Source organism: Tursiops truncatus, chromosome X, assembly GCF_011762595.2.
Source record: "Tursiops truncatus isolate mTurTru1 chromosome X, mTurTru1.mat.Y, whole genome shotgun sequence".
NCBI classification, from domain to species: domain Eukaryota; kingdom Metazoa; phylum Chordata; class Mammalia; order Artiodactyla; family Delphinidae; genus Tursiops; species Tursiops truncatus.
This window is the reverse complement of record NC_047055.1, coordinates 47,863,184-47,882,698: the sequence shown is the minus strand read 5'-3', so window position 1 is coordinate 47,882,698 and position 19,515 is coordinate 47,863,184. Positions and strand designations below refer to the sequence as shown.

The 19,515-nt window shown below is 36.7% G+C and overlaps 1 protein-coding gene across 2 annotated transcripts in view; it reads left to right on the top strand.

The window, feature by feature from the left end:
• Positions 1–19,515, top strand: part of DIAPH2 (diaphanous related formin 2) — an 890,878-nt gene that overhangs the window by 181,219 nt on the left and 690,144 nt on the right. The window lies entirely within an intron of this gene.

Genomic DNA, 19,515 nt, shown 5'->3' with positions numbered 1-19,515 from the left:
TGGCAAACATTGTGCCTCAGTGTTTATTCTGACTTCTTACTAAAATAACTTTATCTGCCTTGGGTGAACATGTACTCACCTTTTACAGCTTGCCTGACCATCTTCCCCCAAATAAAATCAGACCATCTATCCTTCAAATTCCCGTACCTCCCCATGTCTACTTCTGTCACGGCACTTATCACATTGGTTAATAAGTCTGCTTATTGCCCCTCACCCTCACCCAAAGTGTAAGCTCTTTGATGGCAAGGGTATGTCTTGGCTTGTATCTGTACTCCCAGTCCCTGGAACCTCATGGGAACTCAATAAATGTTGAGTGGGACTATTCTAATATGAAAAAGACACCGTATGCAAAAGAGATAGATTATTTTGTGAAGAAACTGAAAACCTGACTAATCATGTGTGTGTGCAGAGAATATGGCAGTCAATTAAAATTTTATATTTAAAAAAGAAAAGCTTGTGCTTTAGTACACAAATGGAGGCATATTCTGAGTCATAGATTCAAAAGGGCAGGACCTTCAAGATCATCTAGCTCAGTGGGTTTAAACTTTATTTAACATCAAAGCAGTTTATCCATAAGAAATCACATGTGGAATAGGAATATATAAAGCAGGCAAATGTGCAAATGTCCTTATTCTTGGGGGAGAGAAGATATGGACACTCCCCGATGAGCCCTCCTCTGTACGCATCCCCTCTTCAGCCCCCAAAGCAGCCCCGAAAACAACTTAAGGAATTCTGTGGGCCCTTAGAATACAGTTTGAAAATAATCACCTTATCTGCCTAAGGTAGAAATCCTTTCCTGAGCATTTCAGAAAGATAAGCAGCCCGACTCAGCATCACCTGAACAAGGTGACCAGAAACTACTCATTTCATACTACCAGTATTTCTTTCATTAGGCAATTTTAAAAGACATTTCTCATTAGATTAATGATAAAATAATATATAATGGCAGCAAACATTAATTGAGTACTTATTATATACCAGACATTATTGTATTTTACCTGGATTCTTATTTCATCCTTATAACAACTCTGAGGGTAGATACAATATTATTCCCATTTTGCAGATAAGGAACCTGAGGCCCAGGAGGACAAGTAATAACTTGATTAAATTCACACAGCTTTTGAGGGGAAGGAATATTTCTGAAACTTTTGCCCACCTTTCCTCTTTTTGTTATAATCCGACATCGAAAGCAAATTGTACTCCCTTGAAAATAGTTCTGCCCTGTCTTCTGAAAGGAACTCTCTATTTTAGATTCTAGCCGGTTTCTGACAATTATTTGCTAGTTAGACAGTCTCAGGCACGTCGTGACTTCCCCATGGCTCAATTTTCACAGCTGCAGAAAAGAAAAATGGTTTTAGCAGTATCTTCCCCCGGTGTTAGATTCAGATGCAAGAGTATATAGGAAAAGTTCTGAAAGCTGTTTGTGCTATAGAAATATAAGGCCTTTTTGATGTCTAAAGCTATGAATCTCATTCAGTGCCGATGACACACATCCATTTATTTACATGTCAATCAGTCATAGATCTTTTACTTTGTTTTTCTATGCTTTGGATATTTTACTATTGATGCACCATTGATAAAGGTAGGCAAGGAACTGAATAAAGTTCAGTGTGTTCATTTTGGCTGATAGCACTTAGTAAAATGTTTACAAGGCTAGGGGTCTAAAAATAATAGGGAAATTTTTTGTTTTGTGGAAGGAATTTTTCTTTATTTCATTTACGATTTATAGCTTCATTACCTCCTTAAGATGTAGTTTCTATCTGGGCTATAGGAAACATTTATAATCTGCAAAAGTATTATTAAACTAGCTTTGTTACAGTGTCTAAAGTTACTCTTAGAATTAGGTCTAAAAATGGTAAAGCAGGGAGGGAAAACATTATACTTAAATATCTTTTTTTAAATTAAAAAATTTTAATTGAAGTATAGTTGATTTACAGTGTTTCAGGTATACAGCAAAGTGATTCAGTTCTATTTGTCTATCTATCTATCTCCTTTTTCAGATTCTTTTCCATTATGTTATAAGATATCAAATATAGTTCCCTGTGCTATACAGTAGTAGGTCCTTGTTTATCTATTTTATATATAGTAATGTGTATCTGTTAATCCCAAATTTCCAATTTATCCCTTCCCCCCTTCCTCTTTGGTAACCATAAATTTGTTTTCTGTATAGCTTAAATATCTAAATATCTTATTCTTAAATATCCTTATGGTCTTTGCTCAACATAACAAATGCTGATGAAGCTTTCCCTATTGTTCTTATCTTTAAATGGTACGTGAAGAAACTGGCTATGCAAATAGATTGATTATCCTATTGGACATTATCATTGGTCAAATTCTGTCCATTTTCTTGTTGTCTTTTGCATAGGTGAGCTTTCTCTGTTTGAAAGGGTAGCGTACATTTTCTCCCTTCATAGGGCAGAGGATAGAGTGAATATAGTTCCAGTACAAAATAGAGAAAACAGATGCCTGTAAGGGTTCTTAGCTTGTTTTGTACCGTGAGCCCCTTTGGCAGTCTGGTGAACCTATGGGCACCTTCTCAGAATCATGTTTTTAAACGTAAAGCACAAGCTACATAGGATTAACAAGGAAACTAATTATATTAAAATATACTTATCGAACTATTTTTTAAACTTATGACACATTCCAGAGAAATAGAAACTTACGTTTGCACAAAAACCTGAGGACAGATGTTTATAGCAGTTTTGTTCATAATTGACAAAAACTGGAATCAACCCATGGGCTACTACTCGGCAATAAACAGGAACAAACTATTGATATGTGCGATTATTTGTATGAATCTCCAGGGCATTATGCTGAGTGAAAAAGCCCATGCCAAAAGGTTACTATTGTATGATTGCCTTTATATGACATTGACAAAATTATAGAAATGGAGAATGGATTAGTGGTTGCCAGGGGTGGAGGGTTGTGGGAGGGATTTGAGTGTGGTTGTGAAAGGTAACATGAAGCATCCTTGTGGCCGTGGGAGTGTTCTGTATCTTGATTTTGGTGGTTGGATACAAGAATCTACAGATGATCAAATTGCAAAGAACTTAAATAAACACACACACACACACACACACACACACACACACACACACACACACACAAATAAGTGCAAGTAAAACTAAGGAACTCTCAGGATAGGTGGGTTTTCTCAATATCAGTATCCCAGTTGTGATATTGTAATATAGTTTTGTAAGACATTACCACTGGGTGAAAACAAGGGTTTCTCTGCGTTTCTTTTATAACTGGGTGCATATTTACAATTATCTCAAAATAGAAAGTTTAATTAAAAAATTGAGACAGTAATGGGCTTCTTTACAAGCTTTTTTTTTTTTTGCGGCCCAGCCGCTCCGCGGCATGTGGGATCCTCCCGGACCGGGGCACGAACCCACGTCCCCTGCATCGGCAGGCGGACTCCCAACCACTGCGCCACCAGGGAAGCCCCTTTACAAGATTTTTTAAATAACAAGACAAAGTGGCAGCTCGTATAACTAGTGAAATTTTTAAGAAATGATGATATTTTACTCTTTAAAAAAAATTAATTTTTGGCTGCATTGGATCTTTGTTGCTGTGCATGGGCTTTCTCTAGGTGCGGTGAGCGGGGGCTACTCTTCGTTGCGGTGCGAGGACTTCTCATTGCAGTGGCTTCTCTTGTTGTGGAGCACAGGCTCTAGGTGCGTGGGCTTCAGTAGTTGTGGCACGCGGGCTTAGTAGTTGTGGCTCAAGGGCTCTAGAGCGCAGGCTCAGTAGTTGCGGTGCACGGGCTTAGTTGTTCCGCGCAGCATGTGGGATCTTCCTGGATCAGGGCTTGAACCCGTGTCCCCTGCATTGGTAGGTGGATTCTTAACAACTGCTCCACCAGGGAAGCCCCTGATATTTTAATATATCACCAGAAATGTGGTGTGTGGTGTGATAGGAAAATATCTGTGACTTCTGTTAGTCACAGTGGCCAAGTGGTAGGTGCTGCTTATACACTGTGGTCTGTTGCCTACATTCCTAATTGCAAGAGATGCTAAATTCAAATCAGCAGTTACTGAAAATAAAGATGTCAGTTTTCCCGTTCCAAGTTTGCATACTCCCTGAATTGGGACCCAGGGTTAAGAAGCCCCTGGGTTACTTTCTATCTGTTTACATTTCATTATCTGATATATCTCTAGGGCCTCTGTCAAATAAAAGATAAACATAATGCTTAAGCTTTCTCTTAATCAAGTACAGTGGGTGGTGATAAGATCTCATAAAAAATGCTAGTAGGCACACACTTTACAGTTTTAAAGATTTACTGGGTGTCCATTCACTCACATGCACGTTGTTCATTATAATTGCTAAATACTAGTTTTAAAAGGCAAGTATGGATAGATTTTTAATTTTTTTCTTTTGGCTGTGTTGGGTATTCGTTGCTGTGTGCAGGCTTTCTGTAGTTGTGGAGAGCAGGGGCTACTCTTTGTTGCGGTGCATGGGCTTCTCAGTTCAGTGACTTCTCTTGTTGCAGAGTGTGGGCTTCAGTAGTTGCGGGGCATGGGCTCAGTAGTTGTGCACGTGGGCTCTAGGGTGTGTGGTCTTCAGTAGTTGTGGCACACGGGCTCAGTAGTTGTGGCTTGTGGGCTCTAGAGCACGGGCTCAGTAGTTGTGGCACACGGGCTTAGTTGCTCCGCGGCATGTGGGATCTTCCCGGACCAGGGATCGAACTCGTGTCCCCTGCATTGGCAGGTGGATTCTTGACCACAGCGCCACCAGGGAAGTCCCTGGATAGATTTTAAGTATGGAGTAGACCACATGTTTATTGTGTTTGATATGAAAAAGAAACATGTCAGACTGATTGCTAATTATACAGATTGACTAATTTTGAATATCATTAAATATTTTAATTAGCTTTCTCTAAGAAATCATTTATTGGTGGTTTAGCTTCTCATTGTTAATGTCTCTAAGAGTGTCTAGATCAGATAAGGCTGTTGTTTTACAAGAAAGAAGTTTAGTGTTTGGGGATCAACATTCTACTTATTAAAATATCACCCGTTTATTTCAGTCAATGATAAAAATTAAAATTTATTGTGTGTTTAACTGAGTAATTATTTGGTATCATTATGAAGTATTTTCTTCCATACTCCATAAATTCTGTGTTTCACAACAAAAGAAATAACAATAAGGCCACAGAATTTAAATAAGTGTTTCGGGTTTCCTTGTGTACTTGACATTTCTAATAGTACATGTGCTGAAAGAATGATTTAAGTATTCATTTTGTGATGGTTTTAGATTCTGTAATTTGGGGGTGAAATGCTTAATCTGGTATTTAATATATAGAAGCTTCAATAAGTAAACAATAAATGTTTTCTCATAGAAAACCTTACACTTAAAACATTTTAGCTAATTATACTTAAATAAACTTAGTCAAATTCTTTTGAGACAAATGGTATGTATAATCTGAAGAACGGTGATGCTTTTACATTGTACCTCTTAATCCCCTTCACCTATTTTGCCCATCTCCTACCCACCCCCACATGACAACCACCACTTTGCTTTTTGTATCCATGAGTCTATTTCTATTTTGTTTTGTATGTTTGTTTGTTTTGTTTTTTAGATTCCACATACAAGTGAAATCATACAGTATTTTTCTTTCTCTGTCTGACTTGTTTCACTTAGCATAATATCCTGTAGGACCAACCATTTTGTGGCAGTGGCAAGAGTTCATTCTTTTTATAACTGAGTAATATTACATTTATACTAGTAATCCATCTATTCAGATTTTCTCTTTCTTCATGACTGAGTCTGGGAAGGTTGTGTGTTTCTAGGAATTTATCCATTTATTTTGTTTAATTTGTTGGCATATAATTGTTCATAGTAATCTTATGATCCTTTGTATTTTTGTGGTGTTACTTGTACCTTCTCTTTCATTTCTGATTTTATTTGGGCCCCCTCTTTTTTTTTTGATGAGTCTGACTAAAGGTGTATCAGTTTTGTTTATGTTTTCAGAGAACCAGCTCTTTGTTTTATTGATCTATTTAAAATTTTAGTTTCTATTTTATTTATTTCCTCTTTGATCTTTAGTATTTCCTTCCTTCTACCAACTTTGGGTTTATTTTCTTCTTATTTTTCTAGCTCCTTTAAATGTAAAGTTAGATTTGTTTGTTTGTTTCTTGGGATAGGCCTGTATTTCTATGAGTTTTACTCTTAGAACTGCTTTTCCTGTGTCCCAAAGATTTTGGAATGTTCTGTTTGCATTTTTATTTGTTTCAAGTTATTTTTTGCTTTCTTCTTTGATTTCTTCGTTGACCCATTGGTTGTTTAATAGCACGTTGTTTAGTCTCCACGCATTTGTTTTTTTTCCAGTTTTTTTGCTTGCGATTGATTTCTAATTTTATACACTTGTGGTCGCAAAAGATGCTTGATATGATTTCAGTCTTCTTAAATTTATTGAGACTTGTTTTGTTACCTTACATATGATCTAAACTGGAGAATGTTCCATGTGCGCTTGAAAACGATGTGTATTCTGCTGTTTTTAGATGCAGTGTTCTGTATATATATTAAGTTCATCTTGTCTAAAGTGTTGTTTAAGGCTAATGCTTCCTTACTGATTTTCTATCTGGATGATCTATCTATTGATATAAGGAGGGTAGGGGTATTAAAGTCCTGCACTCTTATTGTATTGTTGTCTCTTTCTTCCCTTACCTCTGTTAATATTTGCTTTGTATATTTAGGTGCTTCTTTGTCTGGTGCATAAATGTTATAAATGTTACATCTTCTTGTTGGATTGACTCTTTTATTATTATGTAATGCCTTCTTTGACTTTTGTTACAGTCTTTGTTTTAAACTCTATTTTATCTGATATAAGTATTGCTACCAAAGCTATCTTTTTATTTCCATTTGCATTGTATATCTTTTTCCATCCCCTCATTTTCAGTCTGTGAGTTTCTTTAGGTTTGATGTGAGTCTCTTGTAGGCAGCATATAGAAAGGTCTTTTTTAAAAAAATCTATTCAGTTATACTATGTCTTTTGATTAGAGCATTTATTCCATTTAGAGTAATTATTGATAGCTATATAATTATTGTAATTTTGTTAGTTGTTTTTTGGCAATTTTTGTAGTTCTCTCTTTTTTCTTCTCTCTCTCTTCCCTTGTGGTTTGATTGTTATGTTTAGATTCGTTTCCCATTTTCTTTTCTGTATTTATTATAATTTTTGTGTGTGTGGTTACTGTGAGGTTCACATGTGACATCCTAAGTGTATAACATAGTCTTTTAAGTTAATAGTAACTTAATTTGGAACACATTCCAAAACTTTATATTTTTACCCCCCTCATATTTTATGTTTTTACTGACACAGTTTACATCTTTTTATTTCATACATCCCTTAACTAATTACTGGTTTTTCAAATAGTTTTACTTCTTTTGTCTTTTACCTTTCATACTTGCTTTATAAGTGATTGCTCCACTACCCTTATTATTTATTCATGTTTTCCAGTGAGACTTTTACCTATTTATGTTTTCTTATTATTAATTAGTTCCTTTCCTTTTTAGCTTACCAAAGTCCCTTTAACATTTCTTGTAAGGCTGGTTTAGTGGTGATGAATTCCTTTTGCTTTTGCTTATCTGGAAACCTCTTAACTTCTCCTTCAGTTGTGAATGATTACCTTGTTGTGTAGAGAATTCTTGGTTGGAGGTTTTTTTCTTTCAGCATTATTAATATATCTTGCCACTCCCTTTTGGCCTGTAAGTTTCTGCAAAAAATCTGCTGATAGCATTATGGAGTTTCTTTTGTATGTAATAAATTGCTTTTCTCTTTCTCCTTTAAGATTCTCTCTTTATCCTTTACTTTTACCACATTAATTATAATGCATCTCAGTGTATTTTCTCTTTGCATTCATATTATTTGGAATTCTCTGGGCTTCCTGGACCTGGATATCTGTTTCCTTCCACAGATTCAGGAAGTTTTCAGCCATTATTTCCTCAAATAATTTTTCTGGCCCCTTGTTTCTTCTCCTTCTGGGACCTCTGTAATATGAATGTTATTCCACTTGATGTTAGAATATGTTCTGAGTATTACTTTTGGCCCCTGAAAAAGGTCTTAATTATAAACTATGTATCCTGCAATGGGAAATGACAATATATGAATTTATCTCATGATACTACTGTTCTGTATAGGTTTTTATCTTACAGACCTTGAGTTGATAATATTAATATACTTTATACTATATTTTTCATGAAATTAAAATCAATTTTCAGTGCAAATTGCATATAAAATTATTTGAAACATTGTTATAATTAATATATTTATTTTAAAGTACCTTTTATATTTTGGGGAAATTAATTACTTACCTCTAATAACTTCCCTTTACAAGGTGTTTTTCTTATATAATAGGAGAGAAGCCATCTAAAGGTTTAGCAATATATTCAGCTTTGTATAACCCACCGAATACATCATTCTTAGAAAAAATAGGTAGATCAACTTCTGTCAGGCACTTGTTTTTTGTTTCCTTTTTCTACTGGAATTCATGGGACTTATGATGAGAAATTGGCTTTTTGATTTCTTATGCTTTTAAACTTATAGAAGCCTCTCAAAAGCACACTGTGAACCTTTGTAGATATAATTCCAAATTTGTTAATCTATAACATTGCTTTTTTAAAAAAAATATCTTTATTGGAGTATAATTGCTTTACAATGTTGTGTTAGTTTCTGCTGTAAAACACAGTGAATGTATATATGTATAACATATATATATATATGTATACATATATCCCCATATCCCCTCCCTCTTGAGCCTCCCTCCCACCCTCCTTATCCCACCCCTCTAAGTCATCACAAAGCATGGAGCTGATCTCCCTGTGCTATGCAGGAGCTTCCCACTAGCCATCCATTTTACATTTGGTAGTGTATATATGTCAGTGCTACCCTCTCATTTCTTCCCAGCTTCCCCTTCCCCGCCGTGTCCTCAAGTCCGTTCTCTACGTCTGCCTCTTTATTCCTGCCCTGCCACTTGGTTCATCAGTACCATTTTTTTAGATTCCATTTATATAGCATTGCTTTTTCAGAAAACTGTAGTGAACAATAACACACTCACTTGATTAAAGTAGCCAAAGAAACCTGACTACATTAGGGTTTATAAATCATGGTCGATAACAGTAATGGCATTACTGTTTTCATGACAATAATATTGTCCTTCCTATTTGAAGATCATACCACTGATAGTAATCGTTATTTTGTGCACACTGTAGTTAAAAAGACCTGTGTACAATCAATAGTTTTTCCAAGTGTCTGCAGCAAGACACCTTTAGAGCCTAGAACTGTGAAGCCTTTCCTCAATTTATAAATAAATCTGTATTTACATTAAAGAATGACAGGTCATACACAGACCAAGTCAATTTAAAATCAGAAGTGGTATCTCCACTGCAAACTTAAAATATTCTTTTTAGAATATTGCATGTTTGGTGTTTTTTTTTTTTTTTTTTGACTCAGGAATTGCAGTCTTGGGCACTTATCCAAGAGACTTGAAGACATACAAAAACTGAACATGAATATTGATAACAACTTTGTTCATAATAACTAAAAAAATAGAAACAACTGTCATTCAATGGATAAATGGTTAAACAAACAGTGGTACGTCGATGCCACAGAATACTACTCAGCAATAAAAAGGAAAGAGTCATCGATTTGACAACTGGGATGAATCTCCAAGGAACTATGCTGAGTGAAAAAGCCAATCCCCACTTGGTCATGGTGTATAGTCCTTATTAAATATGCTGTTGAATTCAGTTTGCTACTATTTTGTTGAGAGTTTTTATATCTATATTTATATACTGGTCTATAGTTTTCTTTCCTGTGATGTCTTTGTCATCAAGGTAATACTGGCTCTGTTGAATGAGTGAGGAAGTGTTCCCTCCTCTTCTGTTTCTTGGAAGAGTTTGAGAAGAATTGGTATTAATTCTTCCTTAGAGTTTCATAGAATTCACTATTTTTTTTTTGTGGTATGTGGGCCTCTCACTGTTGTGGCCTCTCCCGTTGTGGAGCACAGGCTCCGACGCGCAGGCTCAGTGGCCATGGCTCACGGGCCTAGCCGCTCCACGGCATGTGGGATCTTCCCAGACTGGGGCATGAACTTGTGTCCCCTGCATCGGCAGGCGGACTCTCAATCACTGTGCCACCAGGGAAGCCCAGAATTCACTATTGAAATCATCTTGTTCGGGACTTTTCTTTATTGGGAATTTTTTAAAATTACTGATGTAATCTTTTTACTTATTGATGGTCTGCTGAGATTTTCTGTTTCCTCTTAAGCCAGTTTTGGTAATTTGTATGTTTCTAGGAGTTTTCCATTTCATCTAGGTTATCCCATTTGTTGGCATGCAGTTATTCCCAGTATTCTCTTACAATGTTTTTTACTCATGTAAGGTCAGTCTTTATGTCCCCACTTCCATTTCTGATGTCAGTTGTTTAAGTCTTCTCTCTTTTTTTTTCTTAGTAATTCTAGCTAAACGTTTGTAAATTTTGATCTTTTCTAAGAACCAACTTTTAATTTCATTAATAATCTCTATGAAAATAATAGATAATTCTATTTTCCATTTTGCTTCTCTCCTTTCTAATCTTTATTACTTACTTTATTCTGCTTGCTGTAGGTTTAACTTTCCATATTTTTTCCTATTTCCTTAGTTGTAAACGTAGGTTGTTGATTTGAGATCTTTGTTCTTTTCCCTTCATGATACTAACAATTTTTTATTGACACTAGTATATTTTTTTGAATTTCATTTTATTTATTTTTTTGTACAGCAGGTTTTATTAGTTATCCATTCTATACATATTAGTGTGTATATGTCAATCCCAATCTCCCAATTCATCACAGCACCACCACCCTCCTCCACCGCTTTCGCTTCTTGGTGTCCATACGTCTGTTCTCTACATCTGTGTCTCAATTTCTGCCCTGCAAACTGGTTCATCTGTACCATTTTTCTAAGTTCCACATATAAGCGTTAATATACGATATTTGTTTTTCTCTTTCTGACTTAATTCACTCTGTATGACAGTCTCTAGATTCTTCCGCATCTTTACAAATGACCCAATTTCGTTCCTTTTTATGGCTGAGTAATATTCCATTGTCTATATGTACCACATCTTCCTTATCCATTCGTCTGTTGATGGGCATTTAGGTTGCTTCCATGACCTAGTTATTGTAAATAGTGTTGCAGTGAACACTGGGGTCCATGTGTCTTTTTGGATTATGGTTTTCTCTAGGTATATGCCCAGTAGTGGGATTGCTGGGTCATATGGTAATTCTATTTTTAGTTTGTTTTTTTTTTTTTTTTTTTTTTTTTGCGGTATGTGGGTCTCTCATTGCTGTGGCCTCTCCCGTTGCGGAGCACAGGCTCTGGATGCACAGGCTCAGCGGCCATGGCTCATGGGCCCAGCTGCTCCGCGGCATGTGGGATCTTCCCCGAACAGGGCACGAACCCGTGTCCTCTGCATCGGCAGGTGGACTCTCAACCACTGTGCCACCAGGGAAGCCCTATTTTTAGATTTTTAAGGAAACTCCATACTGTTCTCCATAGTGGTTGTATCAATTTACATTCCCACCAACAGTGTAAGAGGGTTCCCTTTTCTCCACACCCTCTCCAGCATTTGCTGTTTGCAGATTTTCTGATGATGCCCATTCTGACTGGTGTGAGGTAATACCTAATTGTAGTTTTGATTTGCATTTCTCTAATAATGAATGATGTTGAGCAGCTTTTCATGTGCTTCTTGACCATCTGTATGTCTTCTTTGGAGAAATGTCTGTTTAGGTCTCCTGCTCATTTTTGGATTGGGTTGTTTTCTTTTTTTTTAACACTGAGCTTCATGAGCTGTTTATATATTTTGGAGATTAATCATTTGTCTGTTGATTCATTTCCCAATATCTTCTCCCATTCTGAGGGTTATCTGTTCGTCTTGTTTGTAGTATCCTTTGCTTTGCAAAAGCTTTAAGTTTCATTAGGTCCCATTTGTTTATTTTTGTTTTTATTTCCATTACTCTAGGAGGTGGATCAAAAAGATCTTGCTGTGATTTACGTCAAAGTGTGTTCTTCCTATGTTTTCGTCTTAAGAGTTTTATAGTGCCTGTTCTTACGTTTAGGTCTCGAATCCATTTGGAGTTTATTTTTGTGTATGGTGTTAGGAAGTGTTCTAATTTCATTCTTTTACATGTAGCTGTCCAGTTTTTCCAGCACCACTTATTGAAGAGACTGTCTTTTCTCCATTGAATATCTTTGCCTCCTTTGTCATAGATTAGTTGACCATAGGTGCGTGGGTTTTTCTCTGGGCTTTATATCCTGTTCCATTGATCTATATCTCTGTTTCTGTGCCAGTACCATATTGTTTTGATTGCTGTAGCTTTGTACTATAGTCTGAAGTCAGGGAGACTGATTCTTCATGCTCCATTTTTTTCCCACAAGACTGCTTTGGCTATGTGGGGTCTTTTGTGTCTACATTCAAATTTTAAGATTTCTTCTTCTAATTCTGTAAAAAATGCCATTGGTAATTTGATAGGGATTGCATTGAATCTGTATATTGCTTTTTGTAGTATAGTGATTTTCACAATATTGTTTCTTCCAATCCAAGAACACGGTATATCTCTCCATCTGTTTGTATCATCTTTAATTTCTTTCATCAGTGTCTTATAGTTTTCTGCATACAGGTCTTTTGTCTCCCTAGGTAGGCTTATTCCTAGGTATTTTATTCTTTTTGTTGCAATGGTAAATGGGAGTGTTTTCTTAATTTCTCTTTCAGATTTTTCATCATTAGTGTATAGGAATGCAAGAGATTTCTGTGCATTAATTTTGTATCCCACAACTTTACCAAATTCATTGATTAGCTCTAGTAGTTTTCTGGTGGCATCTTTAGGATTCTCTATGTATAGTATCATGTCTTCTGCAAACAGTGACAGTTTTAGTTCTTCTTTTCCAATTTGTATTCCTTTTATTTCTTTTTCTTCTCTGATTGCTATAGCTAGGACTTCCAAAACTATGTTGAATAATAGTGGTGAGAGTTAGCATCCTTGTCTTGTTCCAGATCTTAGAGGAAATGCTTTCAGTTTTTCACCATTGAGAATGATGTTTGCTGTGGGTTTGTCATATATGGCCTTTATTATTTTGAGGTAGGTTCCCTCTATGCCCACTTTCTGGAGAGTTTTTATCATAAATGGGTGTTGAATTTTGTCACAAGCTTTTTCTGCCTCTATTGAGATGATCATATGGTTTTTCTTCTTCAGTTTGTTAATATGGTGTATCACAGTGATTGATTTGCATATATTGAAGAATCCTTTCATCCCTGGGATAAATCCCACTTGATCATGGTGTATGATCCTTTTAATATGTTGTTGGATTCTCTTTGCTAGTATTTTGTTGAGGATTTTTGCATCTATATTCATCAGTGATATTGGCCTGTAATTTTATTTTTTTGTAGTATCTTTGTCTGGTTTTGGTATCAGGGTGATGGTGGCCTCATAGAATGAGTTTGGGAGTGTTCCTTCCTCTGCAATTTTTGGGAAGAGTTTGAGAAGGATTAGTGTTAGCTCTTCTCTAAATGTTTGGTAGCATTCACCTGTGAAGGCATCTGGTCCTGGACTTTTGTTTGTTGGAAGATTTTTAATTACAGTTTTAATTTCATTACTTGTGATGGGTTTGTTCATATTTTCTATTTCTTCCTGGTCCAGTCTTGGAAGGTTATACCTTTCTAAGAATTTGTCCATTTCTTCCAAGTTGTCCATTTTATTGGCATAGAGTTGCTTGTAATAGTCTTTTAGTATGCTTTGTATTTCTGCGGTGCCTGATGTAACTTCTCCTTTTTCATTTCGAATTCTGTTGATTTGAGTCCTCTCCCTTTTTTTTTTTTTTTTTTTTTTTTTTTTGCAGTACATGGGCCTCTCACTGTTGTGGCCTCTCCCGTTGTGGAGCATGGGCTCCGGACGCACAGGCTCAGTGGCCATGGCTCATGGGCCTAGCCTCTCCGCAGCATGTGGGATCTTCCCGGACTGGGGCATGAACCCGTGTCCCCTGCATCGGCAGGCGGACTCTCAACCACTGTGCCAGCAGGGAAGCCCTCTCCCTCTTTTTCTTGATGAGTCTGGCTAATGGTTTAGCAATTTTTTTTTTATCTTCTCAGAGAACCAGCTTTTAGTTTTATTGATCTTTGCTATTGTTTTCTTTGTTTCTATTTCATTTATTTCTGCTCTGATCTTTATGATTTCTTTCCTTCTACTAACTTTGGGGTTTTTTTTTTTTTCTTTCTCTAGTTACTTTAGTTGTAGTGTTAGATTGTTTATTTGAGATTTTTCTTGTTTCCTGAGGTAGGCTTGTATTGCTATAAACGTCCCTCTTACAACTGCTTTTGCTGAGTCCCATAGGTTTTGGATCGTCGTGTTTTCATTGTCACTTGTTTCTAGGTATTTTTCAATTTCCTCTTTGATTTATTCAGTGATCTCTTGGTTATTTAGTAACATATTGTTTAGCCTCCATGTGTTCTGTTTTTGATGTTTTTTTCCCTGTAATTGATTTCTAATCTCATAGTGTTGTGGTCAGAAAAGATGCTTGATATGATTTCAATTATCTTAAATTTACAGAGGCTTGATTTGTGACCCAAGATGTGATCTATCTTGGAGAATGTTCCATGTGCACTTGTGAAGAAAGTGTAATCTGCTGTTTTTGGATGGAATGTCCTATAAATATCAATTAAATCTCTCTGGTCTATTGTGTCATTTATAGCTTGTGTTTCCTTATTCATTTCCTGTTTGGATGATCTGTCCATTGGTGTAAGAGAGGTGTTAAAGTCCCCCAGTATTGTTGTGTTACTGTCGTTTTCCTCTCTTATAGCTGTTAGCAGTTGCCTTATGTATAGAGGTGCTCCTATGTTGGGAGGATATGTATTTATTATTGTTATATCTTCTTCTTGGATTGATCCCTTGATTATTATGTAGTGTCCTTCCTTGTCTCTTGTAACATCCTTTAGCTTAAAGTCTATTTTATCTGATATAAGTATTGCTACTACAGCTTTCTTTTGATTTACATTTGCATGTAATATCTTTTTCCATCCACTCACTTTCAGTGTATATGTTGTTCCTAGGTCTGAAGTGGGTCTCTTGTAGACAGCATATATATGGGTCTTATTTTTGTATCCATTCAGCAAGCCTGTGTCTTTTGGTTGGAGCATTTAATCCATTCACTTTTAAGGTGATGATTGATATGCAAGTTTCTGTTACCATTTTCTTAATTGTTTTGGGTTTGGTTTTCTAGGTCCTTTTCTTCTTTTGTGTTTCCCACTTAGAGAAGTTCCTTTAGCATTTGTTGTAGAGCTGGTTCGGTGGTGCTGAATTCTCTTAGCTTTTTCTTGTCTGTAAAGCTTTTGATTTCTCCATCGAATCTGGATGAGATCCATGCCAGGTAGAGTAATCTTGGTTATAGGTTCTTCCCTTTCATCACTTTAAATATGTCATGCCACTCCCTTCTGGCTTGTAGAGTTTCTGCTGAGAAATCAGCTGTTAACCTTATGGGAATTCCCTTGTATGTTATTTGTTGTTTTTCCCTTGCTGCTTTCAGTAATTTTTCTTTGTCTTTAATTTTTGCCAGTTTGATTACTATGTATCTTGGTGTGTTTCTCCTTGGGTTTATCCTGTGTGGGACTCTTTGCGCTTCCTGGACTCTGGTGGCTCTTTCCTTTCCTGTGGTAGGGAACTTTTTGACTATAATCTCTTCAAATATTTTCTCGGGTCGTTTCTCTCTCTCTCCTCCTTCTGGGACCTCTATAATGTGAATGTTATTATGTTTAATATTGTCTCAGAGGTCTCTTAGGCTGTCTTCATTTCTTTTCATTCCTTTTTCTTTATTCTGTTCCACAGCAGTGAGTTCCACCATTCTGTCTTCCAGGTCACTTCTCTGTTCTTCTGCCTCAGTTATTCTGCTATTGATTCCTTCTATTTTATTTTTCATTTCAGTTATTGTATTATTCATCTCTGTTTGTATGTTCTTTAATTCTTCTGGGTCTTTGTTAAACATTTCTTGCATCTTCCCTATCTTTGCCTCCAATCTTTTTCTGCCATCCTGGATTATCTTCACTATCATTCTGAATTCTTTTTCTGGAAGGTTGCCTATCTCCATTTCATCTAGTTGTTTTTCTGGGGTTTTATTTTGTTTCTTCATCTGGTACGTAGCCCTTTGCCATTTCATCTTATCTGTCTTTCTGTGAATGTGGTTTTTGTTCCACAGGCTGCACAATTGTAGTTTTTCTTGCTTCTGCTGTCTGCCCTCTGGTGGATGAGCCTGTCTAAGAGGCTTGAGCAAGTTTACTGTTGGGAGGGACTGGTGGAGGGTAGAGCTGGCTGTTGCTCTGGTGGGCAGAGCTCAGTAAAACTTTAATCCACTTCTCTGCTGATTCGTGGGGCTGGGTTCCCTCCCTATTGGTTGTTTGGCCTGAGGTCACCCAACACTGGAGCCTACCCAGGCTCTTTTTGTGGGGCTAATGGCGGACTCTGGGAGGCCTCACACCAAGGAGTACTTTCCAGAATTTCTGCTGCCAGTTTCCTTGTTCTCACGGTGAGCCACAGCCAACCCCTGTCTCTGCAGGAGACCCTCCAACACAAGCAGGTAAGTCTGGTTCTGTCTGCTATGGGGTCACTGCTCCTTCCTCCGGGTTCCGATGCGTACACTACTTTTTGTGTGCCCTCCAAGAGTGGAGTCTGTTTCCCCCAATCATGTTGAAGTCCTGCAATCAAATCCCGCTAGCCTTCAGCGTCTGATTCTCTAGGAATTCCTCCTCCCATTGCCGGACCCCCAGGTTGGGAAGCCTGACATCGGCCTCAGAACCTTCACTCCAGTGGGTGGACTTCTGTGGTATAAGTGTTCTCCAGTTTGTGAGTCACCCACCAGTAGTTATGGGTTTTGATTTTATTGTGATTGCGCCCCTCCTACCATCTCATTTTGGCTTCTTTGTCTTTGGATGTGGGGTATCTTTTTTGGTGAGTTCCAGTGTCTTCCTGTCAATGATCGTTCAGCAGTTATTTGTGATTCTGTTACTCTTTCAAGAGGGAGTGAGAGCAGTCCTTCTACTCCACCGTCTTGAACCAATCTCGAGCATGTTTGGTTTTGATACTAGCATGTCATATCAGTGTAGGGTGGTTGTGATTATTAAACTGACCAAAGTTTCTTTTGGTTCTTTGTGTAGTGTTTTAGAATAGTACAAACACAGTCACACTGGCAAGTATCTCCATTCTAATGATTTTCAAATTAAGGAATCATTTCAAATTATGAAAGCTCTTTGTTCACCTAGCTTTGCAATAGCATGATGTATGCTAATTGCTAACTTTGTCTGCATTTTTTTTAAAGATCAAATGGACACAGTGGTTATTTTCATTAATCTCATACAGAGCAGCAAATTAAAATTTCCATTATTATCCACCCATTATCTAGTTGTTTCCTTTGTTCAGTATCAGAACAGGATGTTAATGATAAGCCATTGTTGTATTACAGCCCTATTAAGTACAGTGAGAATTAGTTTAATCTATTGCACTCTTTTGTTTTTAGGTGATTTCTTTAATATTATGTTGCACCATATTGATTTTGCTGAAGATACTTTGACAGTTTGTAATAGAGATTTCAGAATTAAATACTTGTTGCTTTAATTTTTTACTCAATATTGAGAGAAGGTGACATACAGTAAAAAAAAAAAAAGAAGTAACCCAAGGACCAGAATGTTAGTGTTTTATTCTTGCAACCTCACTAATTACGTGAACTTGGGAAATCAACTTGATTCTCTATTTATGTAATGAGAGCATTAGAACAGCTGGTCTTTTAGGGCCAGTCCAGCCTTTCCATGCTATCATGTTTTCATAATTTTCAAATATGAGGTTATGTTAAAACCCCAAAGTCCTCCTAAGCTTGATAAAAGGCATTTGTTCTCTAAAGTTATATATCTTCTGTCTTGCTCCATTACATTGTTGCTTCCATTCCTTATAACTGTAGAGTATCCTCAATTATGTAATTTAAACCAGTTTCTAAGGCTTGGATGAGGGGTGAGTCCCAAGGTGATAGGCTGGCCCAATTGTTCCATAAAGAATATCTCACGCACAACCATGTAGAAGAAAGGATCTAACATTTTCTGAGCATCTTACTCTGTCTATGAGACAACACATATGAAATGCCTGTTTTTGGCACTTGGTATGCATTGTTTTACTTAAGCCTCATAACAAATATGAAGGGTCAGTGTTTATTACCCCTGTGTCACGGATGAGCAAACAGGTTTATAGAAATCCGTTCAGTCAACTGATCAAAGATTACCTAGAAGGTAGGTGAAGGGCCATGATTCATACCCAGTGGCAGTTTGAGCCATCCCCAGCATACCATATACTGTCTAAGTTTACCTGTTCTATACAAGAATATCTGAATATATTATAATGTAATGTCTCAGGACTGTAATATTCTGAAGTGAAACTAAACTGAATTTGGAAGCTTTGGCATGTTGAAGCTCATCAGGCATTCACCTCTTTGGTTATTCACCATTCATAGATCCATCATTCATTCAAGAAATATATACTGAGTACTTAACTGTGTGCCAGGCACTGTGTTAAGATCTGGAGATACAGTAGTGAACAAGATAGGCAAGTTTCCTGATTTGTGGAACCTATTTTTTAATGAGGAGGACACAGTAAACAAGTAAAGTGGTAAACGTCATAAATTTATATAAGACTGTTGGGCTGAGACTTAAATGATGAGAACAAGCAATGGAGAGGTCAGAGGTAAGAGTCTTACAGGCAGAGAAAACAGCAAATACAAAGGTCATTCTACAGGAATAAGCCCTATATATAAGCCTCTAGGGGAGTCAGTATGGCCTTGTCATCCATTAATTAAGAAAATAAGTTTGAGGATCATATGAAAGTGAAAGTGACAGCAGATCTGCAAAATTTTATACTATAAATGTTTTTTATTCCTTGTGGATCTGTAGCCTTGAGATGGGTAAATAAGTTATAGAAATGTGGAAATGATTTCACGATGATGGTTTTACTTACTGTGCCATCTGTGTGGTGATTCATTCAGTAGACTTCCTGAACATCTACTGTATATCCTACTAAAGCAAGAAAAATCAAGTCTGTGGCCATTACACAATATATGGGAGCAAAAAGTATGAAATTGTATTCCTTATTCTGTAATTTTTATGGACAGATTCAATAACAGCACATTTTTGTGGAGGCTCACTAAACCCCATCACTGTGTTAGATACTTGGCATGGAGTTCCCAGTCTGGAAGAGAAAGAGACACACATAATGACCTCTGCCCCAATGTCTTAAGTGCTATAGTAGTGATAGTGTCACAGTTCCTGTACAGAAGACTTTATCAGACTTTAAACATTTACTGTTAAATGGAATTTTTAAAAATTCAGACATTAAGAATGATTGACAATTTCTATATCAGGAGGCATTCTCAATAAAAAGCCAAATAGTATGAAACCCTAGGGAATCCATTTCTCATTATTAACATATTGGTTTTTTTTTAAACTCTGTGTCCTCTAATGATATA